This window comes from Rissa tridactyla, chromosome 1 (genome assembly GCF_028500815.1).
Source record: "Rissa tridactyla isolate bRisTri1 chromosome 1, bRisTri1.patW.cur.20221130, whole genome shotgun sequence".
Lineage (NCBI taxonomy): Eukaryota > Metazoa > Chordata > Aves > Charadriiformes > Laridae > Rissa > Rissa tridactyla.
The window spans coordinates 86001231-86015611 of NC_071466.1; positions in this window are offsets into that span (position 1 = coordinate 86001231).

Sequence of the window (14381 nt, forward strand, 5' to 3'; positions counted from 1 at the left end):
CTTCTTCTGAAAAAAAATGTGCTCCCTGGAGATCTGGCTTATGTCGGCACTGGGGATCATTGCTAGTGGCCAAAACTTTAGAAATAGGTATGATTTATAAAGCAAGCATGGGAAATAAAGTTGACAGCTCTGCTAGTCCTAGTCCCAGTGGGGATGCTGGCTCTGTGGCACATCACATATTTTCCGCATGGCATCTGTGCAGAGCAAGCCCCACGGGAAATCTTTTTTTAACTCCATTTTCTAATTGCGTTTCCACCTGCTCCACAGGGATGAGCTGCCCTTTCCTCTCAAATCATACAGCTGAAAGCATGGTCAAGCCTAACTCGGCAAGAAGACTCTCCGCCAGTCTGCAGTATTTGGGTTGGAGGGCGTTTTACAGAGCAAACTTATGTGACCCGAAACTGGTCCTTTTTTTCCTCCATACCAGAGTGCTGTAAAATTAACACCACTGCTTTTAGCAAGACAGATAACATCTCTGATGTCCTGCAGCATTGCTGAGCGCAGTCATCGCATCCTTAGACCCTTTGCAGTGAAGGCAGGTAATGGTTTACCATGAACAAGTCAGGACTTCTCTTCTGCATCTGAAGGCCATGGGCAGCAGGAACAGCGTGTAACAGCTGCCATGCGGGGCCGTAATGAATCAGGAGGGCTCAGGAATAGTCAAAGCAGCATCCAGGGCTGGCAGTGAGCTTTTGGGAGCCCCAAAGGAAAGGAAGGTTTTCCCTCTCTAAGGACTGAAAAGGAGAGCAGGACAGGGTTGCCATGGAGGCAAACAAGGATGATTTGCCTACAGTGTGTTCAAATAAAATAAAGGATACACTAAAATTTCTCCAATGGGGAATGAAATAACTGTCACTGGTTTGAACATTTAAATAAACACTTTTTACGACTTTGGTCACGAGGCATTTTCTGTGACTGGAGACAGTAAACACCTCACAGAAGATGATTTCTTAGTTTGCTAGCTGAGGCTACAGAGAGGTTTAAAGTCCATAGATTTTTCCTTTCTTACCCTTCTTCTGAGGCTGGGGAAAACAGGTCATGTAAAACCCTCAAGTGCAAAGGTAAAGCATGGACAGGGTCACGCACATGGGAGTGGTCAGTGGCTGTAAAGCTGTAGCTTTGCTGCAAGTAGGCAAGTAATTTTTCATTTTGCAGGAGAGCAAGTGAAGATTTTAAGAATATTTCCAGCCAGACTCCTTGACTGCAGCTGCCAGAGACTTGAGGCAAAATCCTGCCCTTCACTTCCACCTATTATGGGACTAGACTGTGTTCAGAAGCTGAAAGCTCAAGTGGGAAGACAGCTTTAAAGAAAATTGTACCAGGTCACAGAAAGGAAAGAACATACTAATGGGAGAATCCATAAGAAAACAAGATGATCTTGATCCTAATTGCTTTAAGCATGACATCAATCTCCCTTGACTACTACATGAAAAACATCCAGTATCTTTCATGGGTTGTTTGTGGACAGTTGGTCATGGCAGCGTGTTACTGAATGAACGTCAGCTATTTCCAAGAACAGGGTCATGGGATGTTTGATGGATTGGTTAAATATAAAGAATTAGCTGGTAGAAGATTAAGAAGAGGCTCATTGCCTCAAACACAGATAATACAGCTGGGGGAGGGGGGTTGGGCTGGTGAGGTGGAAGCAAAAAATGGGATTTGTTGGAAGTGTTCAGTTGGTTTGGAAGCCAGCTGAGATTTCAAAAGCCAGTTATACTGAAGTGAACAAAACCTCCTTCAGCACAGCCCTGATTTTGCAGAGGTACCAGTGTTTTTACCAAGACCTGTGATGTTGATTGACAAAGTGAATATATCTTCCAGCTATTGGAACATTAATTAGCTGGAAAAGGAAAAAAAAAAAAAAGAGAGAGAGAAGAAAAAAAAGATTACTTGTACAGCAAAAATTCACTCTGTGTTAAATTCTGCAGAGTCAGTGTGGTCAATTCATCTGAGACTAGAAAAATTCAAATGATTGTATAGCCGTAAGCTTCCTACCAAGACTATAAAGAGTTTGTATCGATTAAAGAAGCACTGCAGATGCTGGCCAAGAGAAAAACTGACACACTTCATTGCTTTAGCTTCAGAAGTGCTGAAGAATCTACAGCGTTGCAGATAAATCTGACTAAAAAGCTATGGCTGCAGAAGAATTACTTGATTTTTTTGTTCGAAAACACTGACAGAAGGACAAGGAAAGATGATGCCTGTAGGGATGAAACCAACAGTGAGTTTCTAGCAGTACCTATAGGGACTTCAGCCTGAAAAATGCTGCTAACTGAAAAAGCGCTTTGTCAGGGTGACTGACTCCATGTGTCTCTGCTATTGAAGAAGCACTGCAGGAAAACAATTAGGAAAATAAATCATATAGAGAAGGAAACCGTCATCATGGATTTTTCTATCTGAAATAGTTACAGCAATAAAGAAGTTCTATCTGACTTTAACTGTACTAAAATTAATCTTTTAACAGAAGAGTATGTTGGAGTTTATCTGTGCCATAGTTTAGGCTTTGAGCAACTCAGCAATCATCTTGGATGTTCAAAGTCAGACATCCCTTAGTTTATACCTTAAGTTTATAAAAGTGGCACACAAAACTGATCTTAACTCTCAGTAATGAATTAGGTCATTAACCAGATAAAAGAAATGTGTTACTAAGACTATCTGTCTCTGTTTATTTCTGTTTTTCTCTAGATACCTTACGAAAATTTGAGCTCTCCTGTATTTTTGACGCTTCCATGACTTTCTCTATTCTGGAACTGATACTTTGATTGTCCTTATTTTGATCAGGCTGTCTTGGATCTTTAGATTCAAAACCTCATTGTTATAGGTAACTCTGATGCAAAATACAAAGCCAGCACATAATGTAACATCAGTGCTGCAGAGAAGAAGTGCTCTAGTACCTGACTCTGTGTCAAGGACGTCCCTGGGATGAAAGGTATAGAAACCTAGAGAAGCTTTGGCAAAGCAATGAATGAACCAACCTTAAAAAAGCTGCTTGAGAAGTTTGGCCATGACATGGTGAAAGAGGACACTTTTTAAATGCCCTCTGTCAAAGCATAAACAATCTTCAGAAAAGGGAGAAAGAAACTTGAAGGGAAAGTATCACCTAGTACACGAAGGGAATGCACAAACAGCGGAGGAGATTGAGTGGACCAGTGGAGAGGACACACATCAGAAGGAGGGCTAGGGAGACAGCAGGTCAAACACAGCTGGTTTTTAAAAAGGAGGGTTGGGATGAAGCATTTGCAACACATTCTCACTTAATGAATAACACAAGAGAAAAGATGACACAGATGAAAAGTTCCCCTTTGGAAAGGGCAAAAGAAATAGCAATTTTGGGCAAACGTCAAAGAGTGTAATTGCTCTGTTTATACTGAATGAAAAATGTTCTGCAAAGGAGCCAATTTACATAATGTAGAGGCATTTAGTATGATTTATAGCCCTGCTTTAAAGGCGATGGAGTGAAAAAAGCTGTCGTTAAAAAACCCGCTTTTTACTAGAGGAATATTTGCTGTTGGAAAAGAAACTTCAAGGAACATCCAGAGCTTAGAGACTGGGGAGAAGCTGCTCAGAAAGCAGGAGCATCTTTTCCTTCTCTAGCCTTTATGGCACTCGTCCTCTGTTAGAGGCGTTGGGAGGCAGAGCCCAATGGCACTGCCAACCTCAGGGGTCATGGTGCCCTCCTCATGCACTCAGCACAGGAGGCAGCTGTTTCCTGGCTTATGATTTGCCTCTTATGGAAGTAAGCTGGCAGCTCCAACACACATTGAGAATTACCATGGGTTGCTGAAAGATCCTGCCCCCTATTTTGCAGCAGGAGGCAAGTTCCAATGCAATGCATGCTACCTCCCTGGGCCAGTTCCTTCACTCCGCCGCAGCACTCAGGGGGTGAGGAGGGCCTGGCTCATCCTTCCGCAGCACGCAGCTTACTCGCTGAAGTCTCTCCAGCTCCACTGGCCTTCTCTGGCATTGGCTGGGAGCCAATCTGGATTAAAAAAAGCATTTCTTCATTTCTTCATCCTCCTGTTGATGGCTGGACCCGCTTCCTGAGGCTGCCCAAGTGCATGAGTGCTCATGGGAGCACAAAGGCAGACGTGGAAAATGCATGGCTCAGCTGAGGGCAGGCAGGACCTCCCTTTGACAGCTGCCCCAACTCTTTGCAGCTTAAAGCAGTTGCGATACAACAGCCTGATTCACCGCAGAAACCCTAGTGGGGAAGAGAGCTAAAGCAGTGAGAGGTACAAGGCTTGAGACTGTATGAGGCTCCAACTGTAATACAGCTTTCTGCTCCCAATCAAATTACACTCAAGTGAAGCGGAGATAAAGCAGAGATAAATCAGAAGAGTCTCCGTTACACGAAAGTCCATGGCAGGGGAAATCTGGCACGGAGGACCTGGCAGAGCTTTGAGAAAGAGTTCTCCGCAGGCGAGTTTCCAGCTTTCTGCGGGCTGGGCTGCTCAGTGCCTGCCAGTGCACTCGGAGCTTGCACTCGGGAATGAGTCCTCGGTGGCTTTGGGCTGTTGAGCCTAAAGTTGTAACCCAGCTTTGCTGCCAGGAGCAAAGGCACTTTTATTCCCAGGCTACCAGTGGCTTGTGTTTTGCTCTCTCAAAGTGACTGCTTTTCCCAGGAAGCCGCCACCCTTGTGCCCACCTTGTCACTGCTCTCTGTGCCGATCCCTTGGTCCTGGTCTTGGTCTTGCCCTGCAGCTCCAGAAGTGAGGAGGTCTTTGCTCTGTGCAACTTGCACGTGGCTGTTCCCGCAGGCTCTGCGTGTCCTGCGAGATGGCCTCCTCTCTGAGCAGAGTCGCTCCGCAGCCCTGCTCGCCTCCCAGGTGAGGTGGAACCACTATCGCCCTCATCTTGGTTTGGCTTAAAAAAGGTGACCGACTTTTGATTTGCCCATGGGTACTATTTAGTACAGGCTTTTAAAGGGGAAATATGGTTTAGTGATGGTTTTTGTCAGAGTTAGGTTGATGGCTGGACTAGATGATCTGAAAGGTCCCTTCCAACCCAGGCGATTCTATGATTCTATGCTGAGCACTCCCAAATCTCACTGATATAAATGAGAAATCATAATCCCCCACAGGACAAAGGAACCATCTTGACCATATTCTGGTGACAGTCACTGAGAAATTAGTGAAAGTTAGAGCTAAGCATTCTTCTTTTCAAACTTAACACTTGCCTGAAAACGTGGGGATTAGGTTTCCTCAGCTGAGTGAAAAATAATTTCCGCCGAGCAACTACTTATGGAAGAAAGCTCTTCATGTATTTTTTTGGAGGCATGAAAAAAGAATGAGAATATTTTTTTGTGAAAATTGCCACGGATAATGTTATACTGTTTACCTTTGAAAAAAACAACATTAAGCTAAAGACTCTGCCTCTCACGGTGTCAAGACTTTCTGCTAACTGGGAGTTAGTCAGTTAATAGTGCATGTAAAATCAATACCAGATAACTTAATTGTGGACTAATCTCACTTCACACGTTCCTAAGGCAAAATGTACTAGAGACCCTGCTGTGATTTTTATCCTGTTTGGTTAATGAAAAAGGAAAGATTCCTTCCATAAGTACCCAGGCTGTTCATTTTATAGATCGTCCTGTGTAAAAGCACCACTCTGCAAAAGTGAGGAAAGAGGAATTGCACATCTGATACAAAAGGCAGTTGGGTAATTCATAATTTGAGCTCCCTTCATAAATGTTTTAGCTTTATAAAGGTAGAAAAAGATTTACCTTCACACACACAATCTAACTCATTATACCTGCCTAGTACTGTAGTCTCTACACTTGTCATTTGAACACTATTTAAATAATTTAAGTTCATTAGGGACCACAACACTATCACTTACAGGGCGCAGCATCTCACATCACGAGTGGTCTCACTGACCTCACATATGGAAAAAGCTATTGACCAACATGAGTACAGATAATGCAGCCGAGTCCCAGGTGCAATGGCAGCCGTAGCAGAAAGAGCAATAAAATGTCAAGGCATTATTACGTCAGCATGAAAGGTCTTACTGTTCCCAGTCCAACCCTCTTTCTTTAGTCCTGAACATGTTCCTGTCACACACTTGCTCTGGGATACTCAGGCTATTTCAGAGTATCTATGACTCAGTTATAAATCTTCATAAGCATACATCATTGTCAGCATAGGCACAAGGGAATTCAGCATTTCCAAGGAGAAATAAATAGCCATTAAGAAGCGTACTTCTCATTTCACATGTCGACTCAAATACCGTCTCACATCAGTCAGATCTATACACTTTAAAACCTGTCCAGAGAGACTACGACTGCACTCGTAAACAGGAGAAGAAGCACTCAACGAGCTGAAATGGAGTCACTGAAACACATGAGAGGGGATGCCGCGGGGCACAAAACCTGGCAAAGAGGCTCGTGATGCAGTACGACAACATGAGAGCCTTGACAGAGAGTGGATTGTGTTAAAGTTTTACAGGTGGTTTTTTTGGGTTTGGGTTTTTTTTGTAGAAGAATCTTAATTTCCAGAGTGGTTAAGATTTTTATTTGTGGCTTCATTGTGTTCACTGTATAACAGCACTTCACTGCTATTTCTTTCTTTGAATACCTCAGACAATATGCATTGCTGCTCTGAGCAAGCATTTCTGCCAAAGCTAACACATCTTGATAATTGTCTTGCAGGGAGATGGGGATTATATTTCTGCTGTCTCTCAGTCCATCCTCTTCGTCTGTTTCTCTCCTCAGTGAAAGAGACATGAGTTGCCACCATACTTCATACGGCTTTGCTCCAACAGCCATGGAATTGCTGGATGATTACAACAGCCTCTGGCTGAGGTTGGTGTTTCTATAAATCATTAATAAACATCAGCAATTCCAGAATTAAACATTTCTGCTCCTTTGTCTGATAAGAATTGCATTTGTAAGAGAAGTTCCTTAACTTTCAGGGCATAACCCATTAGCAAACAGATTTTTTATAGGCTGTCATACCTGAACCTAAAAGGAAGCATGTTAGACACACAGAAAAAAGGGTTACGTAAAGGAATATGCATCATATCCTGCACCTCTCCCCATGCTTCTGGGGTGGGACCTGTGGCATTAATCTAAAAATCTGAAATCCTTTCCTCTATTTCTAATAAAAAATTAACTTGGGAGAGATGAGGAAAGGGGCAGTTTTTCAAATCCTGGTATCTGTTACAGAAAAGGTGGCAGTACTTCATCCCTGATAGGTATCTGCAGAGAGTTTGCCAATTCCTCTTGATTAGGGCCATTTGGGCCAACTCCAGTGAAAATGTTAATGACTCTATTGAACCAACTACAGGAAGGAGAAGATGAGGGAAATTGTTATTGATGGGCTGGTTGGAGAAATGGCTGCTGCATTTGGGGAAGGTGCAGAGCCAAAGGTGTTAGGCAGAGAATCCAAGGCTCAAGAATGGGGAGAAGATGAAAAGTCAGGGTCAGAAAGGTAAGGATGGGCAGTCATGGCACTGTGTGGGTGCTCTGTGCCCTGGTCCTGGGAGTGAAGTGGGAGTCCTGCCCCACTAACACGCACTTACCTTCCCCACTTTCCCACTTGTTCACTCCTACAGTGTGCTGCAGACAGACAAAACAAGCTCCAGAAGCATCTTTATTTTCTGTCATCCACACAGTGCTTTTCACTCAAGACCACAGGGGTGAAATTCCGACTGTGCTGAAGCCAGCGTGCATTTTACTGCTGGTTTCTGTAGGTCCAGGTTCTCGCCGGTCATGCTTATTTCCAAAATTTAGAGATTGATGCTAAACATTTCCTGGGGGAGAAGGTGGGGAGCTGCATTTTCCAGAGGTGAAGAGGTTGCGGGTGAGAAAGTCTCTCTGGAATTGCTGTGCCTCCATCACTGCTGAGCTCGGTGGCATTTAGGGGTCCCACAGCCACCGCTGGGAACTGCATCCATTCTCAGGGCTCGGTCAGGTGGACCCAGCCCCTCAGGATTCCTGCAGTTTTATGAGCCTAATTTGCTGAAATTACAGATTCCGGACTAAAGTTTACAGGTTTAGAAACACTGACAGACATATACTGAAACTCCAAGCAAATCTCCTGCAACTCTTAGTAAGAGTTTTTGAACTCCATGGACAAGTTGGTACGTGATTTCTCAGAGTTGAAGACTTTTGCTCATAGCTTTTAATTGTGGGTTAGTTTATCCTCACGAAACACTAAATGAGCACTGTTAACAACCATTCTGAGTGAAAGAACAGCTTGGGCAGTGAGGTGAAGTGCCTCCACCTGTTGAGTTAGCCCAGATAAAAACCTCACTTCAAGTTGCCCTTAGACACACAGAAGTTACTGTCAAAAAAGGTATTTTCATCTATCAGCTCCCTCACAGAGATTTCACAATAACATTTTCTAGCTTTTCTGTTTTTTTAGTCTCAAATTGGAGCTATTCAGATGGGAAATGTAGGGTGTCTTTCTGTGTACAAGTAACTCGATACTTTTTAGTCTCCAGTTTAGGCAAGGTTTTCATGGCAGGAAAAGAGCTGTGGTTAGACATTGGCAGAGACTGTTACAGTTCAGTCTACCAGCGTTAATGGAAAACCTCCCATTTGACTACTGAGAGTTTGAAAAAGAACCACAAAGGCTGTACTGGGCTTTCAGACGTGGCTGAAGCTTTACAGCTGGGTTGGGTTGGGTCTATCTGAAAATTGTTTTAGATACTGCTGTGGACATTGTCTCATTTTACCTGCATCACATTTAACACACTTGAAATGGTCCATTTGCATTATACATTACAGAGAGCAGCCTGAACTATTACTGCTGTAAAATGTCTTGATTTTTTTTTCATCTAAGGGACTGAATAGATTTTAGATTTGTAAGGCAAAGCATTTAATTATTTCTACTCTTTCTTCCCTTAATATTTTTCACATTAGTATGATATCTGTATTTTGGCACACCCAGAACATCAGATGATTAGACTAAAAGTTTAACCTCACAGAAGGTGGGTGAAGGATGCTCTTGTTCTCAGTAATTGCTCAAGTTCCTGGAAAGTATTTGTAGTGTGACAGCATAACTGGTGTGTTACAGAGGTTGATAATTCAGGCTGCTCTGATGGCTTTCTTCTGTGTGTCATATATCCCACCAGAACAGTTCTTTTTCTGAGGGTGGCTCTTCTTTACCTTTCTTGACAATAGCTTTGCAAAATAAATGCCTACTGAAGTTCTTATCTTTCCTGTCAGATTTGTTAAGTGGTAGCTGAGGACCTAGATGTTCTTCATGTAGTCCACAAAATGTTCATATTGCAAAAGATTTTAACAGATTATTCAGATTAAAAGAAGTGAATTAACGTATCTCCAGCTGCATATCAGCCAGCCCCAATGACGGTATTTGGGTATGCATTAGTCAAGAATTTCTGATGTTGATTTAATTTTAACACTCATAATGTGCTGCGTGTGCACGTGTAAGATAATTTTTTGCTTTTCTGGTGTTATCTGAACTGCTGCTAAATGCTCACAGTCTGGGAAGTGATTTCTGACTGCCAGGGTTCATGGGATCTCACTCTCGCTCTTCAAGCCTGCCCTGCACAGGTCGGCTGGTGCATTCACACTGTACAGCATCTGATACAGGCCTCCTCTGGGTTCCATCTCATGGCCCAATACTCACACACTTTGTCACGTGTTTTCTCAGCTCATAGTGTCTGAAATAAATGAAGGTCTGGGCTGCAGTCCACCAGAATGGTATTTTCACCAACCAATGGGACACCACCACCATGTAGGACATGCTTTGGGATGTGGTCGTGTAAGAAAATGTGTAGAATACATAAGGGTGTCAGACCCACACAAATAGTGTTGGAGGACTGTGTTGGGTTAAAGGAGGCAAACCTGATGAAGCCTACTCATTCACTGGCTGTCAAGAGTGGTCTCTGGTTTTGTTTGGGAGGAAACTATTTGGTTCTGCCTTGGGGTCATGTTTTGTGTAGCATGGACAATCACTGGACCAGGATCCAGGAATGAACTGGAGAGCTGTCTTTTGGCTGTATAAACAGATTTTACGTCTTTATTGTTCAGTTTACTCACCTGTGACTTTTTGGAAGATACCATGTACGTGATGGTACAGCACATGCTCATGATGGGGAGCTTCCTTGCCTTTTGTTCCTTCCCAGCTTTCAACGTAAGGTTCAGGGATAGTTTGAGAGGGAATTCAGCTAGTAGGGAAACTACCAATAATCATAAATTACCTAAGGGGTTTACTTTATATTTGACATTTGAGTGAAAAAATGCATATTCTGTACCACCTGGGTGCCCTGTGTGATGTGAGGATTAACATAGCTCCTGCCCCATGAAAAGTGCTGAAAAGTGAAGCTCTTCTAGAAGTGACATACATCTACTAAGCATACAGGAGCATATTATGATCAAATCTGTTCAATTCAGCTGGAAGCAATCTCTGTAAACACAAATTTACTGACAGGTATTAACAGCTCTTTTGCATTTTCTAGCACAGCATATTGTAACGAAATTAACAACCCAGGCGAACTAGAAGTAGGCTAATAAGTAGATTGCACAGTGGATGAAAATCACTCCAAAGTAAGTAAATGCCCTAGTGCACGTCTCAGGAAAACGGATCAAAGCAAAGGGATAAAGGTGTCACAACTACAGCTCCAGCTGAATGATTGCATAGAATCATTTCTTGGTAAAGAATCCTCAAAGCATTTGTCAGATGCTTTTGTCTTTTCCTTTATTCAAAGTTTCACTGAACTTCTAGGGCGATATATTCACTTTGTACTTGAATTCCTGTCTCTTCTAATATTGCAGTCTGGCAGATAGTGGGGTTACTTCCATGAAATGCAGAAAAAGGAATGGTTATACTTGTTGTATTGTATCAGAAGCCACTTATTTAGGATTTCTATGAATAGGATGTTTGCTGAAGCACCGTGCTATGCTGAGGAAATGATTCAAAAAGTCATTTATTTTCCACCCCCTTGCCTGTCTGCCCAGAAAACTAATAATTTGTTTATTCAGTTAAATAAGATAGGACACTGACTTGCCAAAACTTAGAAACTAGTGTTGAGAGCTGTCAATACGTATATGAATACAGGTAGTGTTTTATGCTGACTTTGATTTAATTTTAGCTGAGGGTTTATACATCTTTCTGAAAGATTTTTTTTTTCCCTATGGCATTCACAGTGAGGCATTACAGCCACTGTTTGGGCTGTAAACACCAGGGATTTCCCATCTCTCTCATTTCATATAGATAACATGCAGCGCAGGAAGCTGTGGCTGAAGAAGAGCTACATTTTAGTGGATTGACATAACTGAATTGAGGCCTTCGTAAATTGTATCCATTGGCACATTCTCTACAAACATTTTGCAGTTTTCTTTCCCAGTGAAGTTCAGGAACACATTTATGAATGAATTATCTGTAGATGGAGCAGGAACTGCACACTGTGCCTTTCTTTTTTATAAAGGGTTGCGAGCTTTCTTCTGATTCGGGGTTGGCTTTTCCACGTGCACAAATAGGTCTGCATCTCAATCTTGCCTCTTTCTGCAGTTGCTACAAGTGCAGAATTGAATTTGATGAACACAGTTATGTGCATTTTTGTGGTAAATCAAGACAGTAAACCACTGAGTTCAGGGAAGTTATGCCGTTAGAAAAACAGTGTGATATCAGAATTGGCTCTCTGTCTCACTGCAAGCAAAACTATGCTCCAAATAAGATAAAGCTTGACCAATTTCACACATTCAGGTTCCCTTCTGATGCAATATCTTTTCTGGGCATAAAAGCTCAGTTATTTCAGCCTTGTAATTCTATTTCAAATCCTTCACCTTCCCTCTGCTTTCATTGTAGCTAATCTAACTGCTTGTTGCAAATGAACGATTTCCCCTTCTTTTTTTTTTTTCTTCATTAGTTCATTATAGGTTAGATGCTCAGAGATATCACAAGACTGTTCTGAATATCTTTCAACCCACATGTTTTCAGGAGCTCTTTATACACAGCGCTCCTCCGAATACAACATCTCCTTGGACGGTTAGCCTTGCCTTCCACTGACAGAGCCTGTTCTTCAGCTGAAAGAACAGACCCTGAAGCAAAGGTGCAGTTTCACATGGGGAGAGCTGACAGCAGAGGTCCCGGTGTGAGGAGGTCCCACCCAGTCCCAGTCCCAGTCCCCAGGTGCTTACTCACAGCCACACATCAGTGCATGTGGCCTCACAGCCATGATACATTTTCTTTCCTCATCCACTTTTCTCTTCCTTCTCAGCATGATGGTGGAGGAAACGTTCTTGCTAGTGGAGAGGAGGGGGGAATTGTTTAAGCCTCTGCCATCCTCAAAGCCCTCTTTCAGGGGGCTGATGAACTGAGTCTTACATCAGAGAGAGCACACGCAGATGGGTAAGATAAGATCATTTCACCCATCGGCCTGCTGGCAGCTCATCACCATACTGTGACTACTGAACACTTTATTAGACCAAGAGCCTGGTTCAGTATAGAAATCTAAGTCTTCGAATAACTGTTCACCTGGTCATGACCCTCAAATTTTTGCTTTGTTTTGGTTTTAACCCCTTCACTTTTTGAAGTTTTAAATTGCAGAAAGTCCCAATTCCCCTATAATTGTCACCTTGTTGTCTTCATTCATTAATGGACCTCATTGAAACCAGCAGATATTTAACTGCAAAGTTCTTTTACAGTTTTTCTGTCAGATCCACTCATCTATATAATTATGATTTGGGATAGTGATCATATATTTCCTTTAACTTTTCATAAACTGATAAAATGGTAGTTTGTTGCAAGCCATATTTAAATAAGCTACAAAGCAATCCAAGAGTGTGTTCATTTCTTTTGCATTATCAGTTTAGTTTTTTTTTTCAAAGGACAATGTCTTAGCTTCATTTATTTGAGTCTGAATCTTCTTCCTCTTCAAGAGCAGAAAGACAGCTGTGCAGCCTATGGGAGGGACAAGGACAGTACAACATACATAACACGCTGCAGGGGCACTTGTGCCTTTTGTAAGAATGACTTTCTGACTGAAAATATAAAATCAAGTTTCCTATCAGGAAACTCCAAATTAAGTCTTAAGGCTTGGGTTGCTTCAAACTGGAATCCTCTGTTTTCCTGAACAGATTAGAAAAGTCTCATTCAGCATCAATTATAAAAAATAATTATTAAATTACATACCATATCAGTCCACTCCTGCAAAGAGCTGTAATTTATGGCCCTGTTATCTTTTATGGATACAGCTGTATTTTCCAGAGGGCAAATGTGTTTTTTCTTGTGAAGTCAGTGATGTGGGTCATCATGGAGGATGCTGCAAGATTTAGCTTACAAGAGAGATTTATGACAGTCAGCCCCTAAATAAAATTTTCATACAGTAACGTCACAAAACAAGAAATGCAATTACTTATTCAGCTGAACTGAAACCAATTAATTTTAATTTATTGGAGAAGAGTGAAATTAAATGTTTTGAGTGCATTGTCAGTTGTCCTCATTTGAGTTGAAAAAAAACCTGAGGTATCCCAGCTTATGACAGGAATCTGGGATTTCATTCAGGGGAAGTGAATGTGAAATTAAAAACATGGTTGCTACCACAGAAATCCATATTTGTCTGAAAATGTCGTTTCCTTTCATTGCCTTTCTGTCTAGTTAATTAGAAGATCTGATAATGGTGATAGCAGATACTGACTTTTAAATTATTTTCCTATTATTCTGACTTCTTAAGCTTATGGCATCTCTAGCAGTTGATGCAAACTTCACTGATGAGCAGAGCTGTGGAGCTCTGTCAAGTGTCACTGAGGTGGTGGTTACATCAAATATCAACTCTCTCCTCTGAGCCCAGGAATGAGTATCAATAGACTGTAACCTTCATCTCAGCTTGGATTCTGATGATATTGGGATATTCTTGACAGTGATGCATTAGTTGGTACATTGGCAGAGCCCAGGGCTCATATCTTCTCTTCATAGATGAAATATGAGTGTCCATTAGGGAATGTAAGCTTTGGATATGTCAATATTTTAATTACCACAAGAATGTCAAGAGCATCCAAAGATCATTATTTAAAATTTAATCCATGTTTTATCAGTTCTGTTGATCTACAGCCACCGGATAAGAAGTCGGCTGCAGATGACTGGATTCACAAAGCATTTAGGTACTTAGCTCCCAAAGATTACAGTGGGACTTATATTCCTAAATGTTTTTGTGGATCTGGGCCGATAGTGGTTATATGTCTTTCTGATCAGCCTGCAGATGAATTCTGGAGGCCCTTGGTTTTGATAGCACAATACCAGTTTCTCAGCATGAAGCAGTGTAAGTACTTCCATTCAAAAATATTAAAAACTAAAGATTGCCAGCCAATGCTTCAGCATTGTCCAATTTTCTGCTATATTGCAAATAAGTATGTCCCAGCAGCCTCAAACACTACCATGTAATAACTGCTGGTAAATGCAGATTAAGGCATTTCA